Raw genomic sequence first — 13,212 nt, forward strand, 5'->3', positions numbered from 1 at the left:
TTCATTACCTGAGGCTTCTTTGAGACATTAAGATCTCTGTACTAGTTTTCAGGACCTTATTTTTTTTTTATTTATTTTTTTTTGAGACGGAGTCTCACTCTGTCGCCCAGGCTGGAGTGCAGTGGCCGGATCTCCGCTCACTGCAAGCTCCGCCTCCCAGGTTTATGCCATTCTCCCGCCTCAGCCTCCCGAGTAGCTGGGACTACAGGCGCCCGCCACCTCGCCCGGCTAGTTTTTTGTACTTCTTTTTAGTAGAGACGGGGTTTCACCGTGTTAGCCAGGATGGTCTCGATCTCCTGACCTCGTGATCCGCCCGTCTCGGCCTCCCAAAGTGCTGGGATTACAGGCGTGAGCCACCGCGCCCGGCCTCAGGATCTTATTAACTGTTGAAGGCTTCAGAGGGTTAAGGGGGTAGGAAGGGAGAAATGGAAAGGGTCCCCCAAGGAAAAAGAGAGACCACCTAGTGAAAAGGGAGACAAAAGGAATCTGGACATAGAACAAAGAAAGACTGGGAACTCTGGGGAGTGTGGAATGGGAAGAAGATTTGAAAACCAAAGAGAAAAATAAACAAAAATTCAGAGCCCTGGATTATATGAATATCCAGTAGGCAAAAGGAACATGAAAGATAAATTCATATGGACCAGCACCAAGTGGAAGATGGTGCATCTGGTGAATGAGGTGTACAGTGCAGAGTGGGAAGAGGCAGGGTTTAATTGAGTCCTGTGCCTGCTCCTTCCCTTTGTCCCACCCTTGGCCTTAAGTTTCTGGCTTCATCCTTGACTTCTCTCCTTAGTAATGGTCTTGGGTGGGATATTGGTTCTCTTCCCAAGGAATTACCCCCAAAGCATTCCAGTTCAACCTAATAAATATCTACTGAGTCAATGCAAAGCCTACGGCACCCTAGGGCATACAAGGATAAGTACAGAATGAAAAACATCTCAAACCTCTAGCGACATCAGAGGTCATTCAATCCAAACTCTAGTCTTCACTTAAGCATCCCCTGGTTTCTGCCTGACCACACGAAGTGATGGAGAACTCACTACTACTCAAGGAAATTTATTTTATCTTTAGAGAACTCTATTAGAAAGACATTCCTCGCATTGAGCCAAAATATGTCTAAATAAGATAAGTTCCATTCTCTGATCCTACTTTCACATCTTGATGTTACACAGAAGGAATGCAGTAGCTCTTCTCTTTGACAGCCCTTCAAATATTTGAAGCTGTTATGTTCCCTTGAGCCTTACTTCTCAAAGCTGAACATCACCAGTTACTTTGATTGTTTCAAATTAATTCCCTTCTGGGCTCGGCCACTCTCTCCTGAATGTGCTTAAACTTATCATAAAGTGCTTAAAGTGTGGGGCCTTGAGCTCTATACAATAATGCAGGTATAGTCTACCTATCTCAAAGTTGAGCAGGACTGCTTCCTTTGGGACTCCATTCTCTTTTAATACAGCTTACTTTCCCTTGACTTTGGCAGTGTTTCACTATTGATTCATATTGAGCTTATTGTCAACTTCAGCTCATACTTTGTTTTTGGTTTGAGACAAGGTATCACTCTGTCACCCAGGATGGAGTGCTGTGGTGCAATCACGGCTCACTGCAGCCTGGACCTCCTGCCTGGGCTCAAACAATCCTCCCACCTCAGCCTCCTGAGTAGCTAGGACTACAGGCACATGCCATCACACCCAGCTAATTAATTTTGTTGTTGTTGTTAGAGATGGAATCTCACTCTGTCACCGAGGTTGGAGTACAGTGGCACCATCTCAGCTCACTGCAAACTCCGCCTCTCGGGTTCAAGTGATTCTCCTGCCTCACCCTCCTGAGTAGTTGGGACTACAGGTGCCCACCACCACACCTGGCTAATTTGTATTTTTAGTACAGAAGGGGCTTCACCATGTTGCCCAGGCTGGTCTTGAACTCCTGAGCTCAAGAAATCTACCTGTCTTGTCCTCCCCAGTTCTGAGATCATAGGTGTGAGCCACCATACCTGGCCTGAGAGCGCCATATATTTTCAAACGTAAATCTGTTAAGCTCTCTCACCTTTTTCATTCCTTAGAATGGTACCTCAAGGCAACACCAAAATGCCCTGTCAACACCCAGAATGCCTGACATTCGGCAAAAGTTTCTTTTTCTTTAAGATGGAGCAGGATTGTCAATACTCACATTTAATATGTTTCTTTTATTGCAATCGTAGACAAATTTGATGACCATGTCTCCTCTATCATTATCCAAGTCATTAGTAAATGTGTTGAATAGGATTAGTCTGAGAACAGAGCTCTGACATATACCCTAAGAAAACCCTCCTTCATGTTGTCTTTGATGCATTAATGAACATCTTTGGGGTTTAACCATTGAGTCAATTAATTCACCAGCCTACATTGCCTGGTGTTCTACAAGGATTTTATTAAAGAGTCTATTAAATGCCTTGATTCAGTTCAGATGTTCTCACTTATGTTTCCTTGATCTAAAAGCCTCACAGCCTTGTTGAGCTAGAGAGCAAGACCAGCCTAACCAAGTTTGTTCTTTGTAATTGCTATGGACTAAATGTGTTATCCCACTCCCAATTTGTATGTTGAAGCCCTAACCCCCCAAGTTGGGGCCTTTGGAGGTAATTAGGTTTAGATGAGGTCATGAGGGTAGAGCCCCCGCCCCTGATGGATAGAGTCCTTATAAAAAGAGGAAGAGTCGTTTGAGATCTCTCTCTGCTTGAATGAACCAAGGAAGAACCATCTGAGGACATAAACCGAAAAGGAACCATCACCAAGAACCTGACCATGTTGGCCTCATCTCAGACTTCCAGCCTCCAGAACTGTAAGAAATAAACATTTGTTGTTAAGGCCACCCAGAGAGTGGCATTTCATAATAGCAGCCCCAAATGATGAAGACAGTGATTCCAGACTTACTCCTAGTGATCAATCACATCCTTTTCTAAATAATCATATACCTATCTTTTAGTGATCCAATGGTCACTTTGGGGGCCACACTCATTTGTTTGTGTTTTTCAGAACTCACATTATTTTCCCCTTTTGCAAAACTGGAATGCCATTTGCCTGTCTCTGGTCTTTCTTTGTCTCTCCCTACACAGTTCCTGATAACATTAATAACAATATGGAGCTTTTACCCGTTGCTATCTAAATGTTTCCTGGCATCATCCTAGTTTTGGCCTGTACCATGTCTGAGTGTTAGTTTCCATGAGTTTACTGACTCCAATGTAGAAGGATATTTCCTTTGACTTGATCTAAAGCTGCTTGCTTTAGCATGGAAAGGAGGTGCTGGAGCATCTCTGGAATCCCCCTATAATCAATCTAGTGCCAAACAGAAGTTCTCTGGCCAAGTAGGATACTGGCTGGTCTTTAGGAAATGAGAGATGAAGTCTCATTCTCTGGGACGTTTACCGGATCATGCCTAGGCAGACAGGCTGCTGTGTGACCTTCACGGCAGCCCACAAAAGAGGAGCAACAGGGTGCATCTAGTAGAAAACTAGAACAAAGGCAAACTCGAATATGATACAGATGGGGTGGAGGAGTGGTTGGCTGGATTTGAGAAGAGAGAGCGAGCAGAGGACTGGCGGTGTGAGAAAGATGTTTTTAGTAGCAGTATTTTTTTGTTCATTTTCAACTAGCTTTTTGAAAAATGGAGAATGTAGTACTTGCACGTGGTAAAATGTCAAAAAGAATAAGAATATACAATAAATTAAGAAAATACATATCGTTCTCTCACTCTGAGGTTTCTGCTGTTTTTTGTGTATCCTTCCAAAATGTCCTATGTATGTACAAGCCTATTTTGTATACTCAAAATATGCAAAGATATACACGAATACACTGTTCTGCATTTTGCTGTTGTTTTTCAGAGCAGCATACATAGATTTACTTCATTTTGTTTTCATTTTGTTTTACATCTGCACCGTGTTCTGTTGTATGGATATATGGTAATTTTAACAGCAGTGCTTTGAGGAAATGAAAACAGAACTTCTGCCAAACCCAAGGCATAAATCTTAAGTTTGAGGTGGAGGGAGTAAATGACAGGTGTTACCAGATGTATATTTCAAGCTTCCTACGCACCTGTGGGTCACGTCAACATCCCTTGCCTCAGTTTACCTAGCAGGAAAAGAATAACAAATTGATTTTAGCATCAAAAACCATGAGTAAAGGCTCCTTACCTATAAGACTTGGAAAGAACAGCTAATAGAAAGATTCCATATTAATATTTTCTTATAATCAAAAGATGGGGTACGCACAGAAAGAAACTCTTACTCTGACCCTGAACTGGGCTGATGCAGTTCATGTATCTGATGGGTTCCTATGAACAATTATTTGAGAACTGGGCAGGCCTGGGCTGACCTACCTTATACAGGCCCATCATTGGACCTGCCAGAAGTGTACTGGAAGGTGTTTAACAATCAGCTCTCCACAAAAACAAAAGCCCCGATTTGTAGCATGTGCCAATTTCCATGGTGCAAATACATCCACAGTGGCTGATTTCCAGCTGCTGGCCTGGCATTGCTGGCTGCAGAGTTGGGGAGAGATGGCATGATTGGCCCTCCCCAAGCCTCATGTGCTACCACACACCTCTGTGGACTTCAGGCTTCGAGGGTACCTGCTCTCTCTGGACTCCACAAGGGACACATCACATCTGTGAAGGTTACAGTCAGCAGGGGTGCATTAGGAGAAAGCCCTTTAAAAACAGAGGAAGAATACTGGGCCTAGCCAGGAAAATAGGGCCAGAAGGAGAAGGGAGCCAGGCCGCAGAGTCCTGGAGGCAGACACTAAAGTGGAGAGAGGTCACCTCGGGCCTAAGCCCTGTCCTCAGAATCCCCAAGGCAACTGTCTGCGGCTGTCTTTCTCCACTTCGCATAGGCACCACTGTCCCTTCATTCTTCCTCTTTGCCTCTTTCTTCCCTTCTTCTCTCGTCCTAACCCTTGTATATGCCTTGGACTTGCTGATAGCCTGCAGGCTCCACTGAGCTCTCTGGAAGCTGCTGAGGGCACAGGGGAGAAGGTGATGCGAGAAGTTCTCAAGGAGAATGGTGTGTAGGGAAAGTGGATGATTAGCTTTCAATCACATCTCGCTTCTAGTCTCTTTTTACACTACCTGCCATCTATGGGAAGCATCCTTGGTGCAACACGGGTCAGGATCAGATGTAGGGAACGCTTTCTGCACCACTAGGCCTGGTGCTTGACAGGTGCAAGGCCTCACCCTGGAACCTCATTCAACCTCACCTCCAAAAGATTCTCTGGCAGAGGCAGGTGCCAGACAGCTTGTGAAAGTGAACAGGACCTGGCACAACTTTCTGCCTCTCTCTTGAATGTCTCTGATGGCCAATACCCTGGAACTGAACTGATGATGGCCCATCTCAGGTGAGTGCTGGATTTCAGTATTCTGTATGTGGATGCTTTCAAGCCTCTTCACTAGGTTTTCTCATTTCCATGTAACACACTGAGATGTACTAAGAGGCTTAACTCAGGAGCTCTGAAGGGAGTGACTGGCAGGACATCTATTGGTGCCCAGTCCTGACCAGCATGAGACTATCATGCACCAAGCATTCCCCTCTTTTTCCTTCTCATTCTAAAGCCAAGTGGGCTCAAATAATAAGCTTAAGAGGTTAACGAGGTCAAGGTCAGAGGAATGATATCTTCCCTGCAAATCACTGTATTTGTTATCTGTTACTGCATACCAAATCCCTGGCATAAAACCATATCTTATCTCTGCTCCGTGATGTCTGGGACCTCAGTTGGAAGCTTCTGAAGGCTGAACTGGGGCTGGAGGATGGGATCCTAGGGTGGCTTGCTCATGGGGATGGCAAGCTGGCACTGGTTGGTGGTGGGTAGGCTCAGTTTCTCACCACATGGCAGGTCCAAGGGCCTCAAGAGACCAAGCTGGAAGCTAAAATGTCTTTTTTGACCTAGCCTTGGACACTGTTACTTCTTGGTCAGTTAAGTCAGCTCTGATTCAGTGTGGGAGCAGACTGCATGAGGGCATGAATACCTCTGGTTGAGAGTCACTGGGGCCATTTTGGAGGCTGGCAACCACAGTCACTTAGAACAGCTTACACTCAGACCACCTGGCAACCATCTTGTAAATGTGTTACCAGGCAAGAGCCTTCAACCCATCAGCACAAATCCATCTTCATCACAAGGAAAACAACCTGAGACCTTTCGGTTATGTGCACCCCAGTCTGAGGGGCCAAGTGACTCATTTAAACCAGGCAGTGCCGAGAGAGAGACGTGCCATGTGGGAGACATGAACTGTATCCAGTCCTTGGAATTCAGGCATACTATGGGATCTTATGCCTCCCAGGACTTAACCCCCAGAAGTGTTACACTGAGGTATTTCTCCTTTCTTGTTGTAGCAAGACATGGCTTTGGCCAGATCTGGGACTCTGTTGTTTCTGGCCAATGGAGTTAGGTCACGCCACCTCCCTCCCTCGATCTCCCCTTACCTCACAATATCCTCTAACTTCTGGTTTCTGTGGTTAAAAAGACAAGTTTTTTGTTGTTGTTGTTGTTAGTTAGTTGAAAGAGAAGGAAGCATTCTGGAGAGGGGGCAATAGATGAAATGGTCTGGGGAAGAAGGGGAGTAAGACTCGGATCATGGGAGGCATGGGAGTTGTTTTGGTGCCCAGAAGATCAAGATCCACTGTGTGTGTGTGTGTGTGTGTGTGTGTGTGTGTGTGTGTGTGTGTAGGAGGAGAGGGGTGTCCTCCCTACTTAAACACCAATCCCCTGGTGTGGCTTGGAAAGCCATGGCACTGCAGCAGAGCTTGCCATGTCCAGCAGTGCAGCCTGGTGGAGGTGCCCTTACAGAGGGCAGCCACAGAGCTGGCAATGCAGAGATGTCCTTCCATCAAATGGCTCATGGGCAGTGGATTTGCAAGAGGGTACTCGTGGTGAATGAAGTGGTCAGACTTGTTCCTAAGCACAGGGGGTCTCTGACATAATGGGAAGAGACAGGGAGGGGTTTCTCGGTGGTGGCCAAAGTCTTATCTGAGCAGAAAAGGCTGGGAGTTGAGATTTGAATGTTAATATCTCTGTGCTCATTTGCACCCATATGCTAGGGAAGCCTGGAACAGTTGGGTCTGCTATGAATACCCAGCCACCAAGTTCAACCTACTAGTAGGCACTGTGGTGACACAAGGATGTTCCTCCCCTCATCTTCCTCGAAAGGCAGTCACTTCTCCTTTCTGCTTTACTGCTCCATGGTCCAGTCTCGAAGACTTGGCTTAGAGGTCCACTTAGTCCCTTGGGAGACAGAGGGAAGAATAAGTTAGTTTGAATGGACTGAGAATCTTGAGAGCTGCCGTCCATGCCTTGAAATGGCAGCATTCAAGGAGGATGCAGATTAAAGGCTGCTGGAGTGTGCTGTGGACATCTGGTGACACATGCAGAAAGCAGGGGCCAGAGGGGACCCTGGCCTCACCCATGTCACTGCAGAAGGCTACTCTTGCCTCCTCTGCTGAGCTGTGGGATACTGATGATATTTCTGCTGTCCTGCAGGTGGCGCCACAATTTAGGTTTTTAAGCTGCTGCCTGCCTGCCTGTGGTTTCTGTCCAGTGCAAGGTACAAGACCCAGCCGTGAGGGCAGCTCTTGGGGAAAAGAAAATGTCTCTCCAGCACCACCAGGCTCTGGTGATTTATTTAACGAGCAAATCTGGCTTTGATCAACTTAAATAGCAGCACTGTTCCTAGGCTAATAAAATGGTGGTAGCTAAGTGAAGGGAAATTTAAGGGTTTCTTCTCCTCTTTCCTATTAAACTGGTCCTTTTATTCAGCCGTGAGAGATGAACTAATACTTTTTCTGTCTAAACCCAGCAATAAACCCCAACCCAAGTCCCACAAACATAGCTTCTTTAGAAAACAGGACTCTCTGAAGCAATATGCCATTTAGCTTCTCCCTCTTGTGGCCGTGGGTCCAGACAACGACATAACCAGCTTCACGACCAGACAAGGGACAGAGGGAGTGACTCTCAGAGCCATTGTCAGTAGGGGACAGCTAGATGGTCCTACTTGTGTCTCCCTTAGCCCTCGTCAGTTGGAGGGGGTAGAGGAGGTGTGAGAGCCAAAAGAACTTGTACCTAATGCAGAAACACATTTTGAACTGTGGTAAGATGCTGCCTTTGCCTGTGTGTTTATTCATGGGGTGCGGACAAGACAGCAGAAGGCCTACCCTCATTGTATCATTCTATTTGAAAATAAAAAAGATACGTTTGTCTGGAAAGTGACCCTAATTCCCTACATGTGTTTTGTACTTACCTTTGAGTTTCAAAGCACATTAATAAGATGGTATATCCTTTGAATGTCATTGCAACTCTAAGGGGCAAATGTGTCAAATGAGAGATGAAGTATCATTGAGAGGGCGTGACCTGTTCCAAATTATAAAGCCGATGACAGGACCAGAAGTAGGACATGGGTCTTCTAACTTCCAATGTGGAGGCTCTACTCATCCCACCCCATTCCATTCTCCTAACTTAAGGGAGTCAATCCAATGGGCCATCACTGAAAAAAAAATCCTCTACTGCGGCTAATTTGACCCTTTCTGCTCCTCCTTCTGATAATATGATAACTGCCCCCTTCAGTATGCCTTTCACCATGTTATTCAGTGAAAGGAAAGCAGGGAAAAGGCAATTTGAGATATGGCCCCATTAACAACGGAGAGCTGGCTGGGCCCCTCACCTGCCCATAGCTGGTCCAGCTTTTTGCTGTATGTCTTCCCTGTCATTTGGCTCTGTTATTACTCTTCAGGCACCACATGGCATTCATTTCTCTGAATGAAAATAAATGACACCACACACTAGGCAGGAGATAAAGAATAATAAACACATTTTATTTGCCACCTCTGAAAAAAAAAAAAAGAAAAAGGTCTTTGACTTCCCGTCTATCCATCAGGAAATGGGCCTGGAACTCAAGCCATATTCACACACACACACACACACACAAACACACACACGCCTGATACGAGGAGGAAAAAGACAATCAGATTGTATTAAAAATACATGCCAGAATGACTGAGAATGGAGACAGAGCTGTTTTCTCACCTTCCCCCCTTCCTTTCAGCATTTTATGGGATACTGAGTGGCCAACAGACATTCAGAAGGAGTACCCCCTGCCCTGCTTTTATTGAACAATATTCCTTAAGTAACCCATTAGGGACTTTCGTGGGGCTATCTGGGCTCTCACTTGTGGGAATGGACTGTGATGGTCCCATGCAGCAATTTTAAAAGGGGCACCTAGAAGCAGTGCCAGGATCAGGTGATGCAAACCTTACATGGATCTGGGGGTGAGGGGGCTTCCTTCGATTTTGTATCCTCAGTGCCTGGCTGGCCTCATGCTAATACCAGTCTTGCACAGAGAGACATTTGGCCCTGGGCTTCCTCCACCCCGGAAAGATGTCCAAGAGGCAGTAGCATTGAGTGATTTTGTTATGTGTGTCTCTGGACTTCTGAAACTAACCTGATATTGTGTGCTTTATCTAGAGTCTGGGATTCAGGGTTTCTGGGAAGAGTGGAGCCAGATCAATGTATTCACGTAAGCTTAATAAGATAACTCCTTGCTGCTCTCTGGGCCATGCAATACTTAGCAGAGAACCAGAGACTAAAAGGGCTCCACGCTGTCTCCTGGAATATCCTTTAACCAAAGAATCAAACATCTGGTTTACTCCTCATTCTGGCTTGGTTCATCTTCTCATTGGTGAGAGCAAAGTTTCAGTGGGGTCCTCTATGGGTGGGCCAAGCCTGACCTACATGTGCTGCTCACCTTGGGGCTTGTTTAAACTATCATCTCACAGCTCCGTTCAAAGGCTCCCCAATTCACACAACTTTGTTTTCTGTGAGAATATAACCCATATAGGGAGGTATAGGAATTTATGCCATTATCAATCATGTCCATCTAATAAGGAGGCTCTGAGATGTTTTGATGGGAGGGACAGTAATGGGCAGGGAGTTGCTGGGTGTGAGGACACGGAAAACTAAAGAAGGGACAGGAGAGAGGAGGCCAAGAGCCGTTGACTCCTTTAGAGGGTCGTCCTTGATGGTTGCCTATCCCAGGGAATGCCTACTGGACACTGCTGAAGGTACCACTTCCCTGAGACTATGCTGGGAGCCAGGATGAGGATGAGGGAGGTATGCACAGAGTTGCGATAACAGGTGTGGGAATCCCTTTGGGTTCTCTTGGTGGGTGGGCCCATTCCTAACAGGATCTAGGCAGAGGTGGGAGGTAGTGCCACCCACTCCCCATCTCCACTGCCTAAACCAGAACCACATGGTAATTTCTTTCTTTGGACTTCAGAAACCACCCTGATGTTGGCATGGTCTGTTTTGGATGTAGTCTAGGATCCAGGGTTTCAGAGAAGAGAGGAGCCAGGAGAACTGCTCAGTATAAACATGACTGGAAAAGTCAGGTTACCAAACCAGCTCTGGGGCACTGACCACTCATGTTCTCTCGTGCAGGCCTTGTGCCCTCGGTGTCCTCGGCCTCCTTGGGTGCCATGTGGGGGTGACTTGGTGGGGTGTTGGGAGGGGTTCTGAGTAGGAATGGGTGTATGCCTCGGCGTCAGTGTGCGCTCGTGTCAGCTCTGAGCACCTGAGGGTCCCTCCGACGGCCAGCGCCCAGAGCTGCACCTTCCGAGGCGGCTGGGTGCCTCCCTCTGAGCGCGCGCCTTGCGCCCGGGTCACCCATGTATGCCCCCCTCTCCGCCCCACATCGCCACTGCCAGGGTGGCTCCGTGCGGGCCGAGGGGACCCAGGGGGGTGTCGGCAAACATTGGTAGGGCGAGAGCCGGCGAGCCAGGCGGCGGCGGGTGGGAGAGTGTAGGGAGGCGCCCCCTGCCCCCTCTGCCAGCAGCTCTCCCTCGGTCTAGATGTCAGCCGCGAGCTCCGAGCCAGCGAGAGCGAGCCAGAGAGGGAGCGGCGGCGGGCGGCGGGCGGCGGGCGGCGGGGAGGAGAGGAGGCGAGGCGAGGGAGGGAGGAAGGGAAGCAGGGAGGGCGGGAGGGAGGAGAGGAGGACCCAGAGAGCGCCAGGCAGCTGGAGTTTTTGCAGCGCTTGGCCGGGCTTCAATGCACAGCAGCAGCGAGCCGCGGCGGCAGCAGGCAGCCCGGGAGCTCCGGCGGCGGCCGAGCCAGCGGCGGCCCCGCTCCCTGCCCCCTGCAAACTTTGCTAGCAGCCCGCCCGGGGGGCCGGGGGCGCGCCCGGGAGGCCCGGCTCGGCCCGCGGCCGAGCTCTCCTCTGCCGCAGCGCCAGCCGCCGCCACCACCACCGCCGCAGCCCCGCGCCTCCCCGGGGAGCAGCCGGCGGCTCCCGAGGCCCCCCAGCCCCGGCCCCAGGGCACTGCCCGGCGAATCCCCCGGCAAGGGTGGGGGCTGCAGCGGCGCGGCCGGCCGCGGGCTGCCGGGGGGCGGCCGCCGCTACCCAGAGAGGCGCGCAGAGGCGCCGAGAGCGCTCCCCGGCGGGTCCCCCGCGCACTCGCCGCGCCGGGGCAGCGGCCCGACCGGGCGAGCATGGGCGGCGCGGAGTGACGCCGCTGTGCCCGCTTGGCATCAAGGACATTCAGCCCGCGGGGGTGGGGACGAAGGGGGGCAGCCCCGCGTCGCCACCGCAGCCCCCGAGAGCCGCCGCCGCTGCTTAGACTCGGGGGTTGGGTGGAGGAAAGGGGTGTTCGGAATCGATCCCCATTTTCCGACCTTCTTGTTGGACATTACGCCCACCTTGGACGCCGCAAGAGGAGCTGTCAAGCCCCGCAGGCTCTGATTCGGCGCCCTCCGCGTTCCTCGGTTGCTCCCGGCTTCCCTGTGCCTCGGTGGAGTATTTGCGTTCGGGGCTGGGGCTGGAGGAGGCAGCCACACGCGCGCACACGCACACGTTCAGAGGAGGGCGAGAGGCAGCGGCATAGGCTCCATCTGCAGTGTCAATGCGGCGCTCCCGCTGAAGGAGGGAAACGCGGCGCGTCCAGGTAAGGAGCCGGCCAGCCGGGGAGCGGGGCCGGGCGGGCGGTGAGGGCAGCGCGGTCGGAGAGACCCGGGCCGGGTCGGCCCGGGAATCCTCGGTGTCCTGGAGCCAGCCCGCGGCACACGCACACACACACACGCAGGCACACACACAGATCCACACCGGCACACACGGCGCTCGCGCACCTGCCCACGTCCCACCTGGACGCCCGCGGAGGTGCAGCGGCCGGAGCAGGGATTTCCCGGGTGCGTTCTCCTCTCACTCTCCCGGACTCAGACTTCTCTTTCCCGGACTTTCGGGGTGGGATTCTGTGTATTCCCGGCTCTGCCTCCCACCCGAAAAGGTTGAGGGAGCGATTTTTTAGCTCTCAGCCCCTTTCATCCCTAGCTGGGCTTTAAAACGGGAGAAGTCCTGGGAGGTCTCCGGAGACCCACCCAGTGTCATCGCGGCCCCGTGGCCTTTGGACACCCTGGGATTTCAACGGGAGACAGAACCACAGATATTCGGCCGCCTATTTGGAGAGAGTGATGGCCCAACGCGTGGAGAGGAGGCCACATAGGCGGTTGGGGCTGCAGTTCTGTAGGGCGGTGCATATGGAACAGACACTGCGTTTCCCCAGTAAGAGGCAGCACAAACGCCTTTCTGAAGCGTGGCACTGCTTCCCCGGGAATGCGCCGAGATTTCAGACAGAAAGCGGCTTAAAGCATCGCCGCGTATGTTGCTTGTCTAGGGAAGGTACGGGGGTCATATCCTCCTTAAAAGGTATGACCTTATTCACAGCCTCAGTCCCTGCTTAGCAGCAAGGAGACAGGGCTTGGAGACACAGGACTTGGGTCCCCTCTCACCTCCCTACCCTTCCTTGGCACATGGGGCTGCCTTCCCCGGTGCCTCAGGCTGGCGAACACCTGTCACATGCCTTTCGAGGTGTGTGTCTGAGAAAGATAACTAGAAGGGGGAAGCACGAGGGGTGTAGTTCTCCAAAAGAGGAGGCTTCCCTCCCTCACGACCGCGGCGGGCGGCGGTGCCCACTGGAGGAGGCAAAGCATTCATGGGTCTGCCAGCGTCCCCCAGAGCCCAGGGCTGCTCCGAGTGTAGAACCACTCCACAGAAGGCCGTTCTTTAAGGTCCTATTTCCCGAAAGCATTTTCGTTCTTGTTCTCTCTGGCTGGAGTTTCACAGGCTGCTCATTTTAACTTTTTCTGGAGGAGGTAGGAAGTGTCTGGGGTTCTAAGAGGCTTTTCCATAGTTCCCTTCTTAGGGTCTAAGAGCAACTCA

The 13,212-nt window shown here is 50.5% G+C and overlaps 1 protein-coding gene across 3 annotated transcripts in view; it reads left to right on the forward strand.

The window, feature by feature from the left end:
- The first annotated feature begins 11,607 nt into the window (after positions 1 to 11,607).
- The window catches only part of LOC105471365 (plexin A4), a 451,592-nt gene continuing 449,987 nt past the window's right edge, over positions 11,608 to 13,212 (forward strand). For all 3 annotated transcript variants that reach the window (XM_011723816.3, XM_071094493.1, XM_011723817.3), the window contains exon 1: positions 11,608 to 11,941. The gene's annotated coding sequence lies outside the window, so the exon portion shown is untranslated. The remainder of the gene's footprint in view (positions 11,942 to 13,212) is intronic.

The sequence above is a fragment of the Macaca nemestrina genome, chromosome 4 (genome assembly GCF_043159975.1).
Source record: "Macaca nemestrina isolate mMacNem1 chromosome 4, mMacNem.hap1, whole genome shotgun sequence".
In the NCBI taxonomy this organism is placed as follows: Eukaryota; Metazoa; Chordata; class Mammalia; order Primates; family Cercopithecidae; genus Macaca; species Macaca nemestrina.